Raw genomic sequence first — 12,448 nt, forward strand, 5'->3', positions numbered from 1 at the left:
CAAAGGGGATAGTTTGTGCTAATTTAAGTGTCGCCATGATTCACTGCTGGCTATAATATCAAGTGGTGGTGTGTTGTCTAGAGAGATTAACACGGGGGCTGGACATCAGAAACGAATCCCAGATTACATAGGCCCAATGTTTTCAAACGTAAGGTAGCCAAATCGTTACTTAGGCGGCCAAACAATGTGGCCTGGTTTCGCAACGTGCTGAGCACCTTCTGACTTCTGAAAATCAGGCCAAGATGCCTACATGTGGATTTAGGTATCTAACTTTTTAGATATCCAACTTCAAAAACTTTGATCTAAGTATATAAAATATATAGGATCGATCCATGGAAGTCAACAGCAAAAATGTTTTGAATTTCAATAGGAGCCAAAATTATCTCCTGGTACATGTAATGCTATATGACATTATTCAGTACATATTTTATTATATGCAAAGCTATATATGCTTAATTTGTGAGACCACAGTGTATAGGTTAGAATGACTAGGGCCAGGTTATTCTCAGTAAAGGTCATTTGACTCTGGAATTTGCCGGCTCCCTTGGTCTGAAACAGCCTGTTTGCCGACCTTCATCCCATATGCTACAAGGTCATCTTTGTAGTCAGGCTTTTTTGGAGGAGCTGGGTTGAACTGCAAAGATTTCATTTCTGTTTGTGTCTTGGGAGATGTTCATTATCAATCATTAATCTCTATATTTATATCTATATTATTTTTAATAGCAGCCTATCTCTTTTTCTGAGCGTTTATTACAAAAGAGCTAGATTTTGATCCCTTCTCTCCGAGTTAGTAGCACCGTGACTTCATGAATAATAGCCCCATTTCCTTCAGTAGGGCCGCTCAGGAAGTAAGGTATTTTTCAACATGAAGGGTGACAGAATCTGGGCTGAAAGTAGGTACTCCCAGCAAACTATCATGGCGTCCACTGCTTCTTGCAAATTCTACCCCACAAAAAGTCCTCAGCTTTATGCTTGTCTACACATAGACATTATTTCGGTTGTACTAACAGTGTGTTGTCCCCAAGATATAAGGTACATCCGTGTCAACCAAGTTTAAACCAATGTCAGTGGCCACACACAAACATGCTTTAACTAAATCAATGGAGTGTGAACACCTTTAGTAATACCATTGCAATTCAGAGTGTCGATCTTTATGAAAGAGTCTAATCAAGCATGTGGCCTGAAGTGAGTTGCGGACAAGAGAAGGGAAGGATTTTTTCAGTGCACACCAGTACTTGGATTGTAAGATCTTTGGGGAAGGGACTGTTTGTTTCTTCTGTGTTTTTACAGCACCCGGCACTGGGAGGCCTTAGTTCATGACTGGGGCTCCTAGATGCTAAGGTACTACAAATAATGATCATGATTTATGATGGCTCGTAGGTGCATAATACAGATAATAAATGCAGGAATGATAATATAAGTTAAACACAGTATGTTGGGCAATTTGCTTGATGTTGATGGGTAGCACAGCAACACTTCCTACTTCATCCAGATTACTGCCATCCAAAACCAGGCAGCATGTGCGCACCAAAGACAAAACAATCTAGCCTTCCTGCAGTAGGAACAACACGTCTCAAAGCCCTGCATTTGTCATATTAGAGAAGGAGACTGGCACGCCCAAGGTGTGGCCACTGTCTGTGCTCAGGGTGCAAGCCTGATTCCCCTCTCCCAAGAAGTCAGTATGAGAACTGGAACTCAGAATGGCTAGGGGTATATTGACTGCATACTGACCAGCAAGGCGGTGGGCCCAAACAGCCTCACCTGTTCATTGTGTAAAGCCTTGAGGGAGGAGCGGAAGGAGGAAAAGCCCTTAGTAGGGCTGTGAATAGAGGCTTGGATAGTGATTGGGCCTGGAGTGGGACCTTTCGTTCTCCGTAACTAGTTTGGGTCTCCTTTTTTGGGCTCTGTAAAACAGTCTGCCTGGGCAGAGGCTGCGGGAAAGGCCAAGCTGTGGGCCACAGTAGGAAGCAGCCCAAGGATACAAAACAAACAGACCTAATCTACTTCATACAGAGTCGCTGGGCGGGAATCTGGGGAAGGGGGTTCCCCTACCAGCTCACCTAGGATGACAGCATGAAGACTGCAGAGCTAAGGACTTGAAGGCCCCCAATATCTAAATTTGGGTGGAAGTTCTGGAGGGAGGTTGCCTGACTGCTGGTGCATTGGACTTGGTTTATCCCAGAAGAGGTAACTAAAGGAGACCTGGCTGAAAGGCTGAGTCATCGGAAGAGGCAGACTATTGCAGGATTGGAGCAGCGGTTGGCCGGAAACTGGTTACGTTGTCTCCCCTGCACGGTTCAAGCATGCTTACATTTTTAAAGGCAATGGGATCCCTCCTGGGGCACACAGAATGTAAAAGTCCAGTGTAACCCACTGTGACTGGACTTGCTCATTTCCTGGTCTGTAGGTGTTCTAAATCCATTGCCGGTGCCGGATAAAGGGAGTTGGCCCTTCAGATCAAGTTGTAGAGATTCGTGCTTCATCTCTGGGGCTCCCCCACTCAGTCCCTGCCTCTCATCAAAGTGACAGGTGGCGGGCACCTCACAGGATGTGTCCTCACTCTGCTGTCTTTAAAAGCAGTTGAGGCACACAGATCCCTCGCTTCCTCTGCAAGAGCTTTTCTGCCACATTTATGCTGCTATTTCATTTCAGGGCAGGTGCCCCTGAGTTTCTTTCCCGCATGGGCAGGCCTGTAGAAGGAAAAGGCAAACCCATGCAGATTTGAGTCCTTTATTAAGAAAAAGGCATATTACAGTGACATCTACGGTACAAGTTCCTATCGGGGATTGTGGGTATGAAGAGAATACATCTTGTAAAGCACAGTGAACAGCAATATCGTCAGACCCCTCTTTGCTGTAAGTGTGACTGTCCTGTAATAAACTGAGCTTTTATACAGAATAGCAAACCTCTGGCTTCTGTCCCGCTGTAATGGCTTCCCATAGCAAGCCACATAAGCCACATAAGCAGCTCACTTGACTATGCAATTTTGGCGCAGGACCTCTCACCCAGAGTGTGATTTCAATAAATGCCCACTTGCACCCACTGACAATCTGCTGCAATTAGCCTTTCCTCATGCAAGTAGCTCCATTACCTTCAGTCTTGACTTCAATGGGAACACTTGAGGCTACGTCTACACTACGAGTTTTCTCAGCAAAAAATATGCTAATGAGGGACTTATTTGTATGAGTCGTGATCTCATTTGCATATTGTCTGCCAATCTGTTTTTGCACTAAGGTTTTTGCGCAAAAACAAGCAGTGTGGACGTTTTCTTTTTGCTCAAAAACCCCTTTTTCCGCAAGATCCTTATGCCCCAAGATCCATGGCTCAATGCTGCTTTGGTTTGGTTATCATTGTGATAGTAATAAAAGGAAAGTGCATTTTTTTTAAAAAAATATTGTATCCATTACATGTAATAAAGAAAAGAAGAGGAGAAGCCTTCAGCTACACCCCTTGGTGTTGTGAATGTTCAAAGTGCATTTGGATGTAGATTTCGCTTTTCTTCTAGGTGACCGCTTGGAAGTTGGGCATCCCAAACATTTCTCAGGAGTGGATTAAGGTTGGACGTATTCGATCAAGTGATTTGTGTCTCCTAAAGCTCCAGGGAAATGTCATGATTGATTTTTTTTCTGTGTCTGCTTCTGAGTTTGGTTACCCCTTCCCACTAGGAATGCGGTTCAGGGGGCCGAGGCTTGTATGGATTGGTGTGGGGTACCCGCCTCTGCTTTGGTGGCATGTCTCCAGGCAGCGTTGCAGAGCTCTGGGATGCTCTTTGCAGTTAGTGTCTTGCCAGTGTCAGCCAAAAAGGCAGCTCATGCAGAGAGGGAACAAAAGAACAAACTTGGCAATTGGGAGCAAAGGTTGAAAAGGGCAGGTTCTGACTAGTGCAGCAAAGCGGCGCTTTTATCTTCATGCTTTTATACAGTACAGGAGGTCTATGAGATCTTCAATGGACCTTTAGAAATACAGGTACTTTCTGATGTAAGTGCGTAGGAAAAAGCATGTCTGGGACTCCTCTCGATTACCCAGCCTGGGTCCCACCCGTGAAAGTGAAATCGCAATATGCCAATATTATCTAGATGTTATCCAGCGTTAGTGAAGCAACCTGTGAATCTAAGGACATCCTCCCTGCCTTCCTCCCCGTGGGACTTGGCAAGCAGGGTTCATGGCAATGCAAGAACAGACATGCACTAAGGAGACAGCGTCGTTATTATAGTGAGGTTTGTTGGCATAGCCTGCTCTGGCTCAAACAAGAAGCACAGTCTAGGGTTGTCAATAACAGGATTCTGAGTCAGGAGAGTCCTCCTGGTTTCTGATATGATTGCATCGCTGAACCACCTTGGGCAAAGCCCTCAGGGTCTTTGTGCCTCCTCTGCCAACCAGGACACGATAGCAAAACAGATGCTGCATCACATTTTGGTTTTCTCTAGTAACTCTCTTTGGCTCTCCCAAAACCTCAAAGATACATGTATGCCATGCACACCTGCTGCACCATCATTTGGCTTCATTTTTAACGTGAGCCATTTCTAGGGTTGCCAGATGGTTTAACCAAAAATACTGAAAAATACCCCCTTCCCCCCTCCAAATCACTGGGGAAAAAATTCTGTTGAGAAAAAAAAGGGGGAGACCAAAGTAGTTGAGCAAAAAAAAAAGAAGGACCTGAGAGTTATTAAGCTAAAAAAATTAAAAACAAAAAACAAAACCCAGCATGGCCCCTTTAAGAAATGCCTTTGAGGATTTTTGGCCAGCAGCCGTCCAGACAGCGGAACCAGGTAAGTACCCAGGATTTTCACCTTTTGGCCGGGAAAAAATCAGAAAGTACCCGACATTTTAGGTGTCTGGTATTTTCTGAATTTTTTTACCAGACGGGAGGCAAAAATACCGGACTGTCGGGGTCAATACCGGACCCCTGGCAACCCTATGCACATTTCTAATAAGCCAGCGGTTCTAAGACGGAGAGTCAAGACCCCAAAGTGGGCCGTGAGCCCATTTAGCGGGGTTGCCAGGGCTGGCTTAGACTTGCTGGGATCCGGGCTGAACTTGAAGCATGAGGGCTTCAGCCCAGGGTGGCGGGGTTTAGGTTATAGGCCCCTGCCTGGCACTGAAGCCCTTGGACTTCAGTTTTGGCTTCTCCACATAACTTCATGAAACTTGGGCTTTGGTTCCCCACCTCCACCCCTGGGATGACGTCATAATTTTTGTTGTCAGAAGGGTGGCGCTTTAATACTTATGGGTGCTGTACACTAGTAGTCTATAGAAGAAGAAACCTTGAGCATAACTAGTTGCTGACACTTGATTTCCGTTCATGTCAGCTAAACTCTCTGCCATATGGGGATACAGGCCAGCTCTACTTTTACCCTGCCACTGGGGGTATGTCTAGACTACACGGCTCCGTCGACGGAGCCATGTAGATGAGTTTACTAGACATAGGAAAATGAAGCGACGATTTAAATAATCGCCGCTTCATTTACATCAAACTGGCCATTGCGCTGTGCCGATCAGCTGTTTGCCGGCACAGCGGGGCAGTCTGGACACGCTGCAGTCGACAAGGGAAGCCTTTGTTGACCGCTCCGTTATGCCTCGTGAAATGAGGTTTACCGGAGCGGTCGACAAAGGCTTCCCTTATCAACCTTGGCGCGTCCAGACTGCCCCACTGTGCTGCCAAACAGCTGATTGGCACAGTGTGGCAGCCAGTTTGATGTAAATGAAGCGGCGATTATTTAAATCGCTGCTTCATTTTCCTATGTGTAGTTAACTCATCAACATGTCTCCGTCGACGGAGCCGTGTAGTCTAGACATACCCCCGTGGCTGGAACTTCTTTGGGGCCTTGTGGATGGGGGATGTTGAACAAGCTCATACGCTAGCCATACCCCTTTCTGGACAACATTGCCGCCCCCCCTCCCGCCCTTTATTTTAGCAGTGCTGGCCCCAAAATCATAAAGGAAGTTGTTGCTGGTTGTGGACTTTCTTCCAGGGCTACTGATGTAGATCAACCTAGAGTGATACCGGTCCATCCTCAGAACAAGCAGGTGAGCAAAAGGGCACTTTATTACCATTTCCTGTGTGCTGAGGGCATAGCTCCTCACTCTGAACATGTTTTTATTCCGATTAGCCCTCTAGCACCAGTGCAGCTATGGGCAAGTCCTCTGAGTTCTTTTCTGTCTCCCACAAGTTGCAGTCTGGGCTGCAGCTGTCATGAGAGGCAGAAGGAGCACAGCTTGGTTTTTCTGGCCCTAGACTCTGTGCATGCCGGGGCATGACTCTGGTAAAGCGAGCAGATTGGAGGGGAGGGTGAAACCCGGAATCCATCGGGGTCAGTAGCCTAACTTAATGGAGTGAGGATTTCACTGTTGATCTGTGTCACTGAGTGACCTCGCACAGTCCTTTTCAGAGTCACTATTCTGAGTATGCAGACTTACAATCACACTTTTAAACTGGATGGGAGAGGGGACTGTTAGAAACCAGCAGCACTTACAATAGATCTACCAAATGCACTGGGCTTATGCAAATCTAGCGGTATCACTTGACCAGTTCAGAGAATATGGCTTTTTAAATATTGATACCAGTGAGGAAAATTTCCCTCTCAACTTGCCTATGCAAAGAACCGAGATGTTTTCAGTGAATCAGTGATCGAAGGAACCATCTGTATTTTGGTTCAGTCAGTATGGCTGGCTTCCAGACGTGTTTTGGGACAATATGAGCAAGCAATGTAACTACCCCCTCTCTCTGCCCAACTCAGCTACTAGGTTACAGTTCAGCCGGTGTATCCTAGGGTATGAAATATCTCATTGGCAGAGAGCATTAGGAATTAAAAATTGACAAACAAAGCCAAACCTTTTAGGCCGCTATACAGTTCCAGAACAAAAAACTACAGTTGAAAAGGGAATGGATTGTCACATGTCTGTGAGGCTGTATATAGGAAGTTCCCAGCACATGTATATACAAGACATCCATTTAACAACAAAGTATTATTGCTATGCGTCCATTTCCAATCTAGCTGTGAAGCTTTACATGTCAACATTAAACATATTATTCCAAAGCATGTAGATTTCAATTCTTATATTCCCTGATATGTGCCTGTACATATAGAGATATACAGTATAGATATAAGCTGTGTTTTATTCTTTCTGGCTCACAGGGAGCCCGTGAAAGTGCTGGATAAATGCACTGTACAAATCTCCTTTTTAAATATATATCTTACATTCTAATAGTTAATTTACACTCTGACACTAGAGAATCCATAAACACGCGCACCCATCCACAGCAGTTAGAAAATGTGTGTGTTTCATTAGGTGTGTGTAGCCTTTGGACTTTGTGTCTACCATTACATTTCAGATTAAAAAGTAGGACCACTGACTTTTGTTTTTGATCATCTATATATAAATACAAAGATTAAAAAAACCCATAGATTATTTTCAACACATCTGCTTCGATCATAGTAGTTTCTCTTTAAAACTAAATAGATATTCATATAGAGCCTCGTCACAAAAACACAGCAATGAATAAAAAGGCCAATAACAAAGTTTAGGGGCTAATCCTGAAAGCTCTTTTAGGAAAGAATTCCCACATAAAGAGCTGCAGGGGTTGGCCCTTACAACTAGCTTCAATCGACATTATTAATAAAATGTCCTAATTTGGGGCTAGATTGCAATATCCTTAATCATGGCAGGTGCGATTTTACCCACCTGAGTTGGTGTTACAATCTAGCCCTTGGCTTTAACATGGATGAAACCCTTTGTGATGTTAGTGGGAGTTTTGCCAGAGGCATGAGTGAATGAACACCAAGGGTGTGTCTAGACTACATGCCTCCTTCGACGGAGGCATGTAGATTAGCTAGATCGGAAGAGGGAAATGAAGCCGCGATTAAAATAATCGCGGCTTCATTTAAATTTAAATGGCTGCCCCGATCTGCCGATCAGCTGTTTGTCGGCAGATCGGGGCAGTCTGGACGCGATGCGCCGACAAAGAAGCCTTTCTTCATCGGCACAGGTAAGCCTCGTGAAACCAGGTTTACCTGTGTCGATGAAGAAAGGCTTCTTTGTCGGCGCATCGCGTCCAGACTGCCCCGATCTGCCGACAAACAGCTGATCGGCAGATCGGGGCAGCCATTTAAATTTAAATGAAGCCGCGATTATTTTAATCGCGGCTTCATTTCCCTCTTCCGATCTGGCTAATCTACATGCCTCCGTCGAAGGAGGCATGTAGTCTAGACACACCCCAAGTAGGGACTTCTGGAGTTAGCGCATGGGAATAGAAAGTGCTCTATTTAAATCCTCTGTCTTGTCTATGGCTCATCAATAACACTGGCTTTGCTCCTGTTCCTCATTTGCACTAATGCAAATCAGAAGTCATGCCATTGACATCAACAGGGTTACAATTAGAGGTGTTAGAGATTAACCGGTTAACCGATAAACTGATGCTTATCGGTTAATGTTATCGGTTACAGTTGGGAGCCACTTCCCTGGGAGTGGAGCCAGCAGTCCCTGCCAGCCCGGCTCCCGGGAAAGCTTTGCTGCAGGCTCTGCAGTATAAAGCTGTATAATCTTTGTACTGCAGAGCCTGCAATGCTTATAACTGTGTAACCGCTAAGATTTTCAGCAGTTACATGGTTACCGTTTTAACCGACTTTTTACATCCCTAGTTACAATGGTGCAAGCAAGGCCTAATATTGCATGCATTTTGTATGTATGTTGTTTTTTGGCTGATCAAATTGATTCCCTCCCCCCACCTCTTTAATCTCTGATCAGGATTTTGCAAGGTTGCAGTGATACCTGCTGGTGAGGCATACCACCACGTGGCTTCAGAGTATGAGTAGTTTGCATGTAGGGCTAGAGGGAAGATGTGGGTAAGAGGCCAGGCAGGGGAAGAACGGTTGAAGAGAGATGGAAATTAAATAAAATTAAATAATAAGCCCATTATTGGTGAAGCAGGAAGGATCCTACAGCTTGGACAGAGTTGTTCCATTTACATACCAGCCACTGATTGATAGGCAATTATTTACAAAAGAGAACTATTGTACACCTCTCTTTTGCATACTGAAGTCTGCTACAGTCTCTGCACCATGATTTTATATTAAACATTGAACTGAGTCTGCCTATTAGGAGTGTCCTGAAATGAAAAGAGAAGTTGTGCAAATCCCAACGAAAATAAAACCCCTGTGAAAACAGTGCACAGTGAATTTATCAGCCCCCCTGGTATTAACCATCCCCTTTCCCCCCTCCTTTCCCAAACACGGGGAAAGAAATGTTCTCAGCAGAACCTCGGTGAACCTGAGAGAAATAACCATTTACAGAGGCGAGGTTCAAATCGTAATCAAGTTGAAGGGATGCTGCATTTCCACAGGCATAACTTGCAAAGGGCAAGGCAAATTGCTTATTGCTTTCACCGCTCTTCTTCAGACTGTGTCAGCAAAGCACAGTAGTGAGCTAAGCTCACTGCATCATGAAAATCTGATGACCTTGTTTTGCCAGCAGAGGGCCTTCTCTTTTTGGTCATTCTGAATAGAAACCGACCACAGAGCCTCGTACCATAACGTTATAGGAAAACTGGACCTCCTTAAGCAGCTGTTCCGTTGAGCGTGCATATTCTTCTGTTGGTAATAACTGGGATGTCTGGTATAAATGCTGCTGATTTTTCTACCGACCCCTTTGTCTGGGTTTCTGTGGCAGTTTTAGCCACAAGTGGATAAGAAGCTTTACAAACAAGAGAATTGTAAAATGGGCACGAGCAAAGCCACAGTCGCACAAGCAAGCGTGCTCAGAGGAGACACCATTGTTGGAGCCAAATCCTCAGCTAGTGTAAAGTGGTGTAGTTCCACTGACTTCAGTGAAGGTGCATTGGATTACCTCAGCAGTGGATGAGGTCTGAAATTCTTAATGAAAGCTGCTTGTGTGATTTTTTTCCCTTTTTAATTCAAACTAATTAATCAGGTACAATTTTCAGTGGAGTAATTCATCTGTATTCGCATCTCAAGCTTTGTCTACACTTATCCGGAAATTCATGTTGCAGAGATCAATCTCCCGGGGTTTGATTTAGCGGATCTAGTAAGGATCCACTAAATCGACTGCTGATTGTGCTCCCATCAACTCTGGTACTCCACTGGGTTGTGAGGAGTAAGGGGAGTTGATGGGGGAGTTTCTCCAGTCAATCCCCCACAGTGGGGACACCACAGTAATTTGAACTAAGATACGTCGTCTTCAGCTACGCTATATTCACATAGCTTGAGTTGCATAACTTAGGTCGATTGTGCCCCTGTGTAGACCTGGCCTTAGTAATGTGGGAATCACTTAAAGTGGGATCATAGAAGTACTTAGGTACCTTAGTCCTGGGATTGGTTCCACTACAATCCACAATCCCACCCCTAAATCCTGTAGGTGTCTGGAATTACTCAATGCCTAAGTTTTTTCAGGGGAAGGTAAAGTCCCTGACTCTATCCCTAGGTGCCTGTGTTTCTGCAGAACCCTCTCGACAGCCAGGTGTCTATCTCCCATCTAAGCCCCAGCGTGATCTGGAAGGTAGGGAAGAGAGGTGTTTCCCCTCCTTTGGAACCTGCAGAGCCTGAGCTGGGAGACTAACCATTGAGCACTACTACCCTCCCCACTGAACTAAAGAGCCATTTCCACTCTCTGGCCCAAGGTCTGTATTTACTTACTGCAGAGCTGTCATTCAGTCAAAGGGGGGGGGGGGGTAACTCTGTAGCTCAATGGGGAGGACAGTAAACCTCATTTTTTGAAGAATAAGGGATCTTGTGAAAAAGGTTTTTTTTTTTCTGACCAATGGCCCTGTCTGCATGGGGCTTTTTAGCAGCAAAACCTCTCCTGCAAGAAGGATGGGCAGAAGATATGCAAATGAGAGCATGTTTTGCATATCTTCTGCCAGAAAAAATCAGCAATGTAGACATAACCCCAGTGCTTACAGCTCCCACCTGGGAAGCAGGCTCCCCACCTCCCCACTTCAACCCATCTTTTATTATGGACCCACAGTGGAACAGCGTCCACAGGAGGGAGCCCACATCAGAAATCCTCTGAGAGGTGGGACCCGGTCTCCCTGCTCTGGCAGAGAGGTGGGACTTGAACTTGGGTCTCCCACACCTCAGGTGAGCGTTGCTCTAACCGTTGGGTGTGTGTGTGAAAGTAATGAGGTAGGAGGTGGCACCCACTTTTGTGAGAGATGGGTCGGGGCTTAGGACACACCCCTCAGCAGCACCTCCCGCTGGCTAGTTTACGCAATCCCCCGCCTAGTAGGCTGGCTTTTGTGGATCTCCCGCCTTGGCCTCTCTCTCTCCCCTTCATTGCATAGGGAGCTGAGGAGCCAAAATCGGCTTTATGGAGCAGGGTGTTTCCCCTGGATTTTTTAGGTGCTTATAAGTTAGGTGCAGTGATGGTGGAGTTCTTCCGTGGATCCCACCCTGCCCTGCTCCCTGTCAGGGTGAGCATCCGCCTGCCCTCTGACACATCCCGCTACAGAGCTCCTTTCACTAGCGGCTTGGTTAGTGCAAGCAATAGGATGAGCTAATCACCCTGGATTATTTCCTCCTGCCTCACACCCCTCATTAAGCATCACTTTATTCCTTTGCCAAGTGTAAACTCCCTGCCTGGGTTGTCACTCAGTTCACAGCTCGCTGACACCTCCAGGTACTAAGCAGGCACAGAGCCGGGAAGCGACCTTGAAGAGGAGGCAAGATTCAAACAGGAGGCCCTCTGCGTGCCAGCGAGTTCAGCTGTCAGGAGAAATAAATGGCCCTGGTAGCTTTGCTGGCAGAAGACAGAGCGATGCCCCGTAGAGTGGTTACGGCGAGCTTTGGCTGCACAGTGAGCAGCCGTGGAGTGGAATCTAACCCGACAGTCTATTACTGCCATGTGGGAAGTCAATAGACGGAGTCTAACGCGCTCCTTCTCAAAAGCAGAAGGCAGCGAGCAATCTGGCAAAGGGCCCTGCCAGCGACTTGATGGCTGTACCGCTCCTGCCTGCTTGCCGCGATTGCAGTTGCAGATGTGGCAGCAGCACGGGCTGGCAGCGCCACGCTACCTTTTGTCTAGCAACCGTGGCAACACAGAAGAGTGAAGACGTAGTGCAATGGGCTTTGGCCCAGGTGATCAGTGCAGGCACATGCCCCGCGTTCCTAACATGCTTGTACAGCCTGCTCTACTGCTCTTTTTAGCTGCGCAGGCAGGATGAAAGCTGGCAGTGCTATTCCAGCTCATGCTGCAGTCACTCGCCTCTCTGACTGCAGTATAGACGCACGCTAAGGAGGTACAGTTCTGTATCTTTGCCCTATATCCGTCTGTTTCTTCCTTTGGAAGTGGTCAGACAAGGAGGGACAGATCTTCAAAGGTGCCAAAAGGCAGATACGGGACTTTGTGTGATATTGAAAAGCAGGCATCTGTCATGGAAATCAATAGGAGTCAGGTGCTTAGCAAGCTTAGGCACTTTTAAAATTCACAGGAGGGC

The sequence above is a fragment of the Pelodiscus sinensis genome, chromosome 21 (genome assembly GCF_049634645.1).
Source record: "Pelodiscus sinensis isolate JC-2024 chromosome 21, ASM4963464v1, whole genome shotgun sequence".
Classification (NCBI taxonomy): domain Eukaryota; kingdom Metazoa; phylum Chordata; order Testudines; family Trionychidae; genus Pelodiscus; species Pelodiscus sinensis.